At 45.4% G+C, this 8,959-nt stretch overlaps 1 protein-coding gene and 1 long non-coding RNA gene across 2 annotated transcripts in view; both read left to right on the top strand.

Moving 5' to 3' along the window:
- LOC102016414 overlaps nucleotides 1–4,481 on the top strand; it is a 15,724-nt gene extending 11,243 nt beyond the window's left edge. Inside the window, exon 3 of the long non-coding RNA XR_264675.2 lies at nucleotides 3,901–4,481. This is a non-coding gene — a long non-coding RNA (uncharacterized LOC102016414). The remainder of the gene's footprint in view (nucleotides 1–3,900) is intronic.
- Kazn (kazrin, periplakin interacting protein) overlaps nucleotides 1–8,959 on the top strand; it is a 1,006,619-nt gene that overhangs the window by 164,907 nt on the left and 832,753 nt on the right. The gene's annotated exons all lie outside the window — the stretch shown is intronic.

Raw genomic sequence — 8,959 nt, 5'->3', positions numbered from 1 at the left:
AGAGAGACAGAGAGAGACAGAGAGAGAAGGAGAGAGAGAAGGAGAGAGAGAAGGAGAGAGAAAGAGAGAAGGAGAGAGAAAGAGAAGGGGGAAGAGAGCATCAATTTCTACACTGCTTTTGAGATGTGAGACCCCAAGACAGCAGTGCCAGAGACCAGGGGACAAGAAGTCTTAACCCTGTCTTTGCCAGTAGGGTTGAGAAATTATGCAGTGGCTGAGAACCCCAGGGCACCCAAAGCAGACACATGTCATGGGTAGTGTGGAGGTCAGGAAGGAAAGGCATTCAAATGCTCATTTATTTATTTACTGGCAAACATTCTGAAAACAGAACAAAACCCTTGCGGCTCAATCCAGCCCTCAGGCTCCTAATGTGTTAACAACAATTCACCCTGCATGTTTATGGTCCTGAGGACACTAGTACCAAGGGAGACCCGCTTGCCTGTCTCTAAATATTTAAAAGTTACCATCAAGCTGGGGAAGTACTAAGTGAAAATGTTCCATTCTCCTTGCAAATGCTCCTCAGAGGGACCTGAGGGCCAGGTTTGAATGAAGGGTCTGAGCTCCTACGTCATCTGCCGTGGGGAGAGAGCTAGCTCTTGCTCCCCACTCTCTTTCCCATCCCTGGCACCATGTACCCCATAAGAAGCCTCTCACACATGCATGTGGATGTCCTGACTTGCAGACCCAACAGCTGTCTATGTCCTCTGTGAACCACTGCGCCTTGCTCATCCAGCACTTGGACTGAGGGGCTGGGGAGACCTGATGGTGGTAGGACCCTCTCCTGGGAAAGGACCTCAGGAGAACCTGCTCTAGCTGTGGGCAGGGGTTTGGAGTTATAGGGTTCCAAGTTGTCTTAGTTACTTTTTTCTCATTGCTGAAATGAAATACCTGACACCCAAGGTTAAAAGAGGAAAGGTTTATTTATCTTACAGTTTGTGGAGGTTTCAGTCCATAATCAGCTGGCTTCAAGGCAGAATGGCATGGCAGAGGGTGAAGCATTCCTGGCAGTGGAAGACAGCAAAATCATCAATGGAGGGAGGGAGAGACAGGACAAGCCTCTTTCTGTTCCATATGTTGTATGCAGGCTACCTGCCCTAGGGCATGTGTAGCACTTACACCTTTAATCCCAGTATTAGACCATGAATCAATCACAAACTGTAGATTCAACCACCTCTGAAAAGCCTGTCCCCCATGACTGCATGAGGCTTTGGGGGGACATCAAGACACAAACCATAACACAGGTACCTGGAGGTCCACTCAGCTGGGGTCAAGGGAAGGGATACAGGTGAACAATGGCCACAGTCAGGACTCTACAGTGGGAAGCCCAGACTTGGGGTCCTCTAGCCCAGGTCCATGGGCAGAGCTGAGGGTTCTGGGCAATTGTGGGTACTGGAATCAGGGTTCTGGGCAATTGTGGGTACTGGAATCAGGCCAGCTGCTTACATGTTCATAACAATGGGCTGAGATTTGGGGATAGAAGTTCCAAGCCAGTGTCTGCCTCTCTGTCATAAGAACAGATTGCTTTTCCCCTGGGCTCTGATTCTCATGAGTGGGATCAAGGTATTGAAAGAGGTCATCACAGTGTACTTTTCCATTCCCTGAAATAAAACCTGTTGGCTTTCATTTGTGTCAACTCATGCTAGACTTTGATCTTGTGCAAACCTGAGGAAAGGAAGTCACTTAAAATCAGCTATTTCTTTCTCATTTAAGAACAGTTTCCTTGTGTTTTTTGATCTTAAAGGGAAAAAAAAGTTTGGTTGAAAGGAAACCAGCAATGAAATATTTGGCTCTCATTGCTAATTATTTGAACTAAGTAGTTGTATAATAGGGAATTTGAATATAAATACTGGGTCATTTTAGTCTAACATTTACCCATGTGAATAACAAAAATCCACAAATGCAATCAGAGTTCATTTAAATGTTAATTTTAGTTTTTATTTGCCACTTGGTCTTGATGCTGAAATATGCATAAGAACCTGTTCATGTCCATGCCACCACTGCTGGCAGGGCTCACTCTGCTACTAATGGTTGTTTCCTGTGATTTATTTCTCTGGTGCACATCACCTTTGTTGGAAGAGAAGGCAAAATGAATTTCTTTAGAAGGTGTGTTAATCTCCCTCTGCACACATCCAGGTCCGAAAAAATAAAACACCACAAGCAACTCGTTGAGAATATTGAAGCAGTACAGATAAGAGTTGGACACTGAATGTGAAGAAGGTAGAAAGAAGTTTGTACGTTAAGGAAACACACATTAAGTCAACCTTTAAAAAATAACTGCAGTTTTGGATGCAGGCATGCTCAGAGCAAAAATGGAAAGTTTTTTTACAAATAGTTATTTGGTCCTTTTCTGGCCTAGTCTCCACCTAGGCATGAGTGACATTTGGAGGACCCCATGCACTGTAAGATTAGTAGCATCCCTGGCCCCTACACACTAGACATCAGTGGTACCCTATTATAGGTTGAATTATGTGCCCCCAAATTCCTATTAAAGTCCTGACCCTTGTACCTCAGAATGTGGAGATGGGTTCTGGGCAGGCTGATTGGTTGAGGTGAGGTACTTAGGGTGGGCTCCACAGGAAGGAAGATTTGGATGTACATACCTGTGCTGACTGGGAGAATACCATGTGAATACCATGTGAACTTGGAGACAGAGTCAGGAGGATGCATCAGCAAGTCAAGGGATGCAGAGAAGCAAAGAGACAGATTCCACCTCACAGTCCTTAGCAGGACCAGTGGTGCAGACGCCTCCATCTCCCCCTCCAGCCTCCAAAACTGTGAGGCAGTGGCTCTCTGTTTAAGGCACTCTGTGGTGCTTTGTCATGGCAACCCTAGCAAATTAATACACAGCTCTAGTGCAGCCACCAGGAATGCCTCCAGATGTTGCCAGATGTTCTCTGGAAGGCAAAAGCACCCTGTCTACTGTAGGTATTCTCTACAATTGCTTTCCCCAGCCATGCTAGAGTTCATTAGTTAAGACAGAGATTGTATGGCTCACAGAGTCTGAAAGATTTGCTGTCTGTTCCTTTTGAGAAAAAGCTTGCAGGCCCTGATCCTAATGCTCCTGCAGTGCCCTATGAGTTGGCTGTGGGGCCTGAGACCCCTTCTGCCCAGTTTGGGACCTGTGGAGCTGGAAAGAGAGAGCTGGAGGGTACAGCTAGTGATGCCATGTTGGAGGAAGACAGTAGTGTGCCCTGGGACTCACTGGCCAGTGGTGGACCTTGTGTCTGGCATGCCCACATGTCTGATTTTAGAGTCCTTCTTCGCAGCCTATATTTTGCTTCCTGCTTGCTCTGTGGTCCTCTTCCCTATGATGTATCTCTTTTGGTTGGTTGCTTTCTTTGACTACTTCATGATGGGTGGGAAGTTCTCAGATTCTGAGCATCTAGCCTTTGGGGTAGGTGGGTGCTAGACTGTCCCTACCTAGCCTTTGTTCTTGACTGTTCCTGGGGCTCCATGTTTATTGCACTCACTACCACTACTACCCACGGAGTGCCTGAGTACTGGTGGTAGGAACTGTCTTTCCTGAAATATCTTGTGCAAGAAATGCCCATAAAGGACTGTCCCTCTTGGGAGTTGTGAAAGGAGCTTTACAGCCTCCTTTGTTTTTTTGTTTTTTTTTTTTTGGTTACCGGGAATCAAACTCACAACCTCGCACTTGCCAGGCAGGTGCTGTGCCACTGAGCTAAATCCCCAGCTCCCCTCCTTTGGTTTTGAGAGGGCAAGATACACATTTGGGAAAGACACTACTAGGAGAAACAATGATGTGTATCTCAAAAGAACTTTCTGCAGGATCATCTCCTATCCCTCTGTGACTCCAAATATTTAAAACCATTCATTAGTTGATTGGGGTTGGCTTGCTTCATCAGACTTAGAAGATCAACCTTGTAGTGTTCCCTGCAGGCTCTGCAGTGACCCTGAAAACTGAAGAGAAAGAAACAACTCAAAGCCAAGAAGATACTGCAGACAGTTGCTATGGGTTGGATGGTGTAGCCCAAAGACACGCTAAAATCCTAAACCCCCAGTCTTTCTGAATGGGATCTCATTGGAAATGCAGTCTCGGTAGATGAGGTCGACTCTCATCTAACACGCTGTGTGTTCTTAGAAGAGCAAAAATGACATGGATACAGACACAAGAGAGGCTCCAAGTGAAGGCGGAGGCAAGGAGGCATCTACAGGCCAGCAAATGCCAAGACGGTCAGCTATCCTCAGCATCTGGGACAGAGGCAGCCATTCTCCTTCAGCGCCTTCAAGAAGAGCTTACCCTGCTGACACGTTGATTTTGGACTTTCAGCCTCCAGAACTGGGAGCGAATGGTCTTCTGTTGTGTTAAGCTATCAGTTGTGATAATTTGTTATGGCAGCCCTAGGGAGCAATGTGTGCATTTTTCATCTCATACTGCTCATCTCATACTGAGCACTTGAGGGAGGACACATAGCTGAATCTCACTAGCTCTTACGCACTCACACCCATGCTTTTTCTTCCCAGCAGTTAGCACAGTTCATGATTATGTGCACATCTGTGTGATCATTTGGTTGTCTGCTTTCCTCACTCAATTTGAGCTCTACTCACAGCCCTTGGCATAGTGACTAGCAGCCGCGGGTGTTCAATAAGTATTTGTTGAAAGATTTTGGGTAAGTCATGGATCATTCCTGAACATGTTTCCCTACACAGGACACAGAAATATTAATCATACTGTAGGGGAGGGAAAAAAATATATATCGTAGTCCATTCAGGCAGGACTAATAGACTACTAAGTGTAGTCCATTCAGGTGGACGGACTACTGTTACAGGGGTGATATCAGAACCTCAAAATATGGTAGGAGGGAAATATTATAGCTTGCAACTTGTTAGATGTCTCATACGCCAAGTTCATGTTCTCTAAAAATTCAATTCTAGGAACACCAGACGTTAAGAGTAGGAAGGTGTTTATTGAGAGGATAAAGCTCTTGTTAGAGGAACAGGAAGGGGGTCAAATGGATTGCCGGAGGACTCCACTTTACAAGGGTCCTGAATTTTATACAGTAATGTCCACATGGTAAGATATGGGTTACAGCTATGATCAACCAATAAGGACTCAAGGATAGTCACTTAGGTTATAGTGATCCAATGGGGAAGCAAGTCATGTAACAAGGGTACATGGAAAGAAGAAAGACTTCCTCTAGGAAATGATGGGTCAGGAGTTCTTGGTCACCCATGGAGTGACTGATATCCACCCAGGTTTCATTAGGCCTGGTGTTTGTCCTTTAAGAAGTGTACAGGCCTGGTCATCTCATCTTTATCTTGAGGCCTCATCTCCAACAGATGTATCTCCCACCACAGGTAAGATGCATTTCACTCTTCTCCTGGTTCTCTTGAGGGCCCAGCCCTATCTGACTGTCTACAATATTTCTACCTAGCCTGGCTATCTATAACAGTACTATAACAAAATGACATAAGCTGAGTGGCTTATAAATAGCAGAAATTTGTTTCTCACATCTCGGACGGCTGGGAATCTAGGTGTCAGCAGACGATGTGTCTCCTGAGGGTCAGCTTCCTGGTTCTAGATGGCACCCTGCTGCTGTGTGCTCACACAGTGGAAGGGACAGGTTAGTAAGCTGGGGCCTCTTCTATAGAAGCATCAGTCCCATTCTCGAGGGCTCCAAATTCCATGCGCTAATCTCCAACTATAGGTCGCACCTGCTAGTACCATCCTATTGGGAATTAGGTATGAACATAGGAGTCACCAGAGAACACAAACCTTCCAACACGGATGGCAAAATTCTTTTTCTTTTACTCTTCTAAGTCTTTAACTGGGGCCCCTATCACAACCAACAGGGAAAACACCCAGAGAAAAACAAACTGCAGTTAATACCCATATCTTGTATATGCATGGGAGATAACTAGGGAACCAATGACATGCAGAGGTGGCTTAGAATGCCAGCTTATTTACTATCTTCAGTAAAAAGCAATACATTTGCAGAGAAATGACAGAGGGGTGGGGAGGCTTTAGGCTTCCCCTGCGAGGGGGAAATAGTAGGGAGGCAAATATGTTTGTAGATGTGGGAAGTTTGATTGCAGATTTCTCTGGTTCCTCTCTGGGTGGGCAAGAACCTAGCGTTATCTCCAGGAAGAGAAAATTTACATCCTGCCTTGAGGCAGAAAAGAAGGACGAAAGAGAGCGTTTCAGCCTTTGTTGCTTCTTAATTGCCTTCAGCTCAAAGCAGTTTTTATGTCCAGAAGGCATATTTGAGGGTGACATTCTGCCTCTTTTAGGGCTTCCTTCTTTGGTCATTATGAGAATGAAAAGAGAGATACCACGTGTACCGGGCCAGGTGGGGAGCTTGGGCCGTGTGCTCTCCACAGGACTGCTTTCCTTTTTGCCTCTGTACAGCCCTGGGTGGCGCAGGGAGCTCTGGGCCTCCTGCGCCTGCTCTGCATGCTGGTCCCGCACACAGCCAGCTTGTGCAACTTGTTTTGACAACCCCAGGTAATGATTTGTCATTAAGAGCTGCAGTTGAAGTTTGACCCCCCTCCCCCAGGGAAGTTTCCATGGTTTCTAAGACCTCATCGCTCAACAGCTGTGAAGATACAAAAAGAACCTTCCTTGAAATTGCCATTAAGGCCGCGCTTGTCACCCTGGGAAAGCCTAATGGACAGAAACATATTGATGTGTTAACAGTTTGAGACCTTTCCCCTCAGAAAACCTTTTAGCTAGCGAGGCTTCATTCACCTTAATTAAAAATTATCCAATGGATACATCTCTTTCCATCACTTTGTGGACACACATAGGGTTATTTTTTTTTTTAAAGGAAATTAAATTAAAGAAAAACCTCATCCTTCTTCAAATAAATCATGTGTTTGCTTTATTAAGCAGAAAAGCCTGCTGGCTATTCATTGTCAATTAAGTGTAGGTGTTAATTAAAATGGCCATGTGTAGGCACTCCTAGGGATTAATCCACCACTTGAGACCCTGTTATTGAGGATGCCCCTGAATTGCAGAACATTATCCATACATGGTACCACTCTGGGACTCAAGAGAGAAGTCAGAAGGATGATTTTGCTATATAAATTTTGAACAGTTCTTTTTATCCTGATGAGCTAAGTTCCTGGATGATTCAAATCAGGGGTATGACCTTAGATCAATTCCTGTTCTCTACCTGCTTTAGTGTGGCCCTTGATGTAAGAATGGTTTTTATTACATTTTCAAGTACTTGAAAGATAAACAATGGGATAGTAGTACTTCTTAGCACAAGGAAATTAGTAAAACATTGAAATTTCAGCTCCTATAAATAAAGTTTTATTGGTACATAGTCATGATCATGCATTTACTTATGGTTTGTGGGCCTGTGGATGACCCCAGATTTAAATGACCACTCCTTTTTTTGTTTTGTTTTGTTTTGTTGTTTTTCTCTGGTACCAGGAACCGAACTCACGACCTTGCGCTTGCCAGGCAGGCTCTTTGCCGCTGAGCTAAATCCCCAGCCCCTTAAATGACCACCTCTACACCAGTAATGCACTTGAGTTTACATACACATACACACACATACTTACAAACATACACACATGTACACACACACACATGCACACTTGTGTGTACACACTGTCCTTCTTCCTAGCATCTCTCTGATAATGCTACCTGGCTACCTGACATTCCATCGCATGTTTTTCCCTGAGAAGTAGAGCAGATTATTGGTGATATGATCTCACCCAATTTCTAAGTGAGAGGAGCTGTGGATTTGTGAGGAGCAAGTTTTATTTTGAAGCAGGAGGGTTGTCTTTACTTTCACTCTCTCTTGTAGCTTGTGTTAGTCAGCCTTGTGTGGCTGTGACAAGTACCTGAGAGAATCAGCTTCTAAGCAGGAAAGGTTTACTTTGTCTCATGGTTTCAGAGGGTTCAGTCCAATGGCCCATTGCTTTGGGCCTGCAGGAAGGTGGCCAATCATGGTGGGAATGCGGCAGAGGAGACCCGCTCACTTCATGGATACTAGCAAGCAAACAGGGGGAAGAAGGGGCTGGGACAGGTCCCAGTCACCCACCTCTTTCCACTAGGCTCCACTTGCTATGGGTCTTACCTCCTATAGCACCACAGGCGAGTGACCAAGCCATCAGCACATGGGTCTTTGGAGGCCATTTCAGATCCAAACTATAGTGGCTGTCCTCTTCTTTTGGGTGGAGAAAACCTACACTGCCTTCAAACTCTGACAAGCCAGTGTAGGCAAAGAGGGGAAAGGAAAGTGACAACCCCTACTTGCTGTCCTACAGGATGGACCTGGTCTTGGGTGGATTCTGAAGCTTCTTCAATGACTCTCCAAGCCCACATCTAATCTGGAGTGCTGCTGGCTGGGGGAGTGAATGGTGTGGGCTGGGAATGTGCTCAAGGAAACTGCTGCCTGGTGGTGAGAACAAAGTCACACATAGTGCCCAGCAATTCAAGCTTAGAGGCAGCTTGGGACACTCTGATGAGGCAGGTGCTACAAGCTTTTGTCCAACCCCATCCACCCAGATCTCATTCACCTCCACCATCCTTTTTCCCTTTCCTGCCCTTCTCTGACTGATCCAAAGTTTTCTGCCATCCCTACAGGTGTGGAGGGCCCAGGCTCTCCTCCGGGGATCCAACCTGGTTCCCTCTACTCATGCATGGCCTCCTGCTCCTCCACACCAGAGATCACCCAAATCTCTGCCAATTATTCTTGATTCTTCTGTGTATGTAGCATTTTCTTATAAGGGATCAGCTTGTCATAGCTATAAGCCTATAAATAATATTGATGAGATGACATGTATATGTTTTAGTATGAAATAAGCATGGAAAGTGAGTGTGGGCTGGAATCAGCTACCTAGAATCAAATTCTAGTTCTGAATTGCCAGCTGGATGTCTTTGGGCAAGTTCAATTACTCTCTGAACCCCAGCTGTGTCATCTGACATGTGGGATGATGAATTACATCTGGTAGCATGACGCTGAAGTACAAGCAATTATGTAAA

This window comes from Chinchilla lanigera, unplaced genomic scaffold (genome assembly GCF_000276665.1).
Source record: "Chinchilla lanigera isolate Chin_1 unplaced genomic scaffold, ChiLan1.0 scaffold00126, whole genome shotgun sequence".
Lineage (NCBI taxonomy): Eukaryota > Metazoa > Chordata > Mammalia > Rodentia > Chinchillidae > Chinchilla > Chinchilla lanigera.
This window is presented reverse-complemented; position numbering and strand designations above follow the sequence as displayed.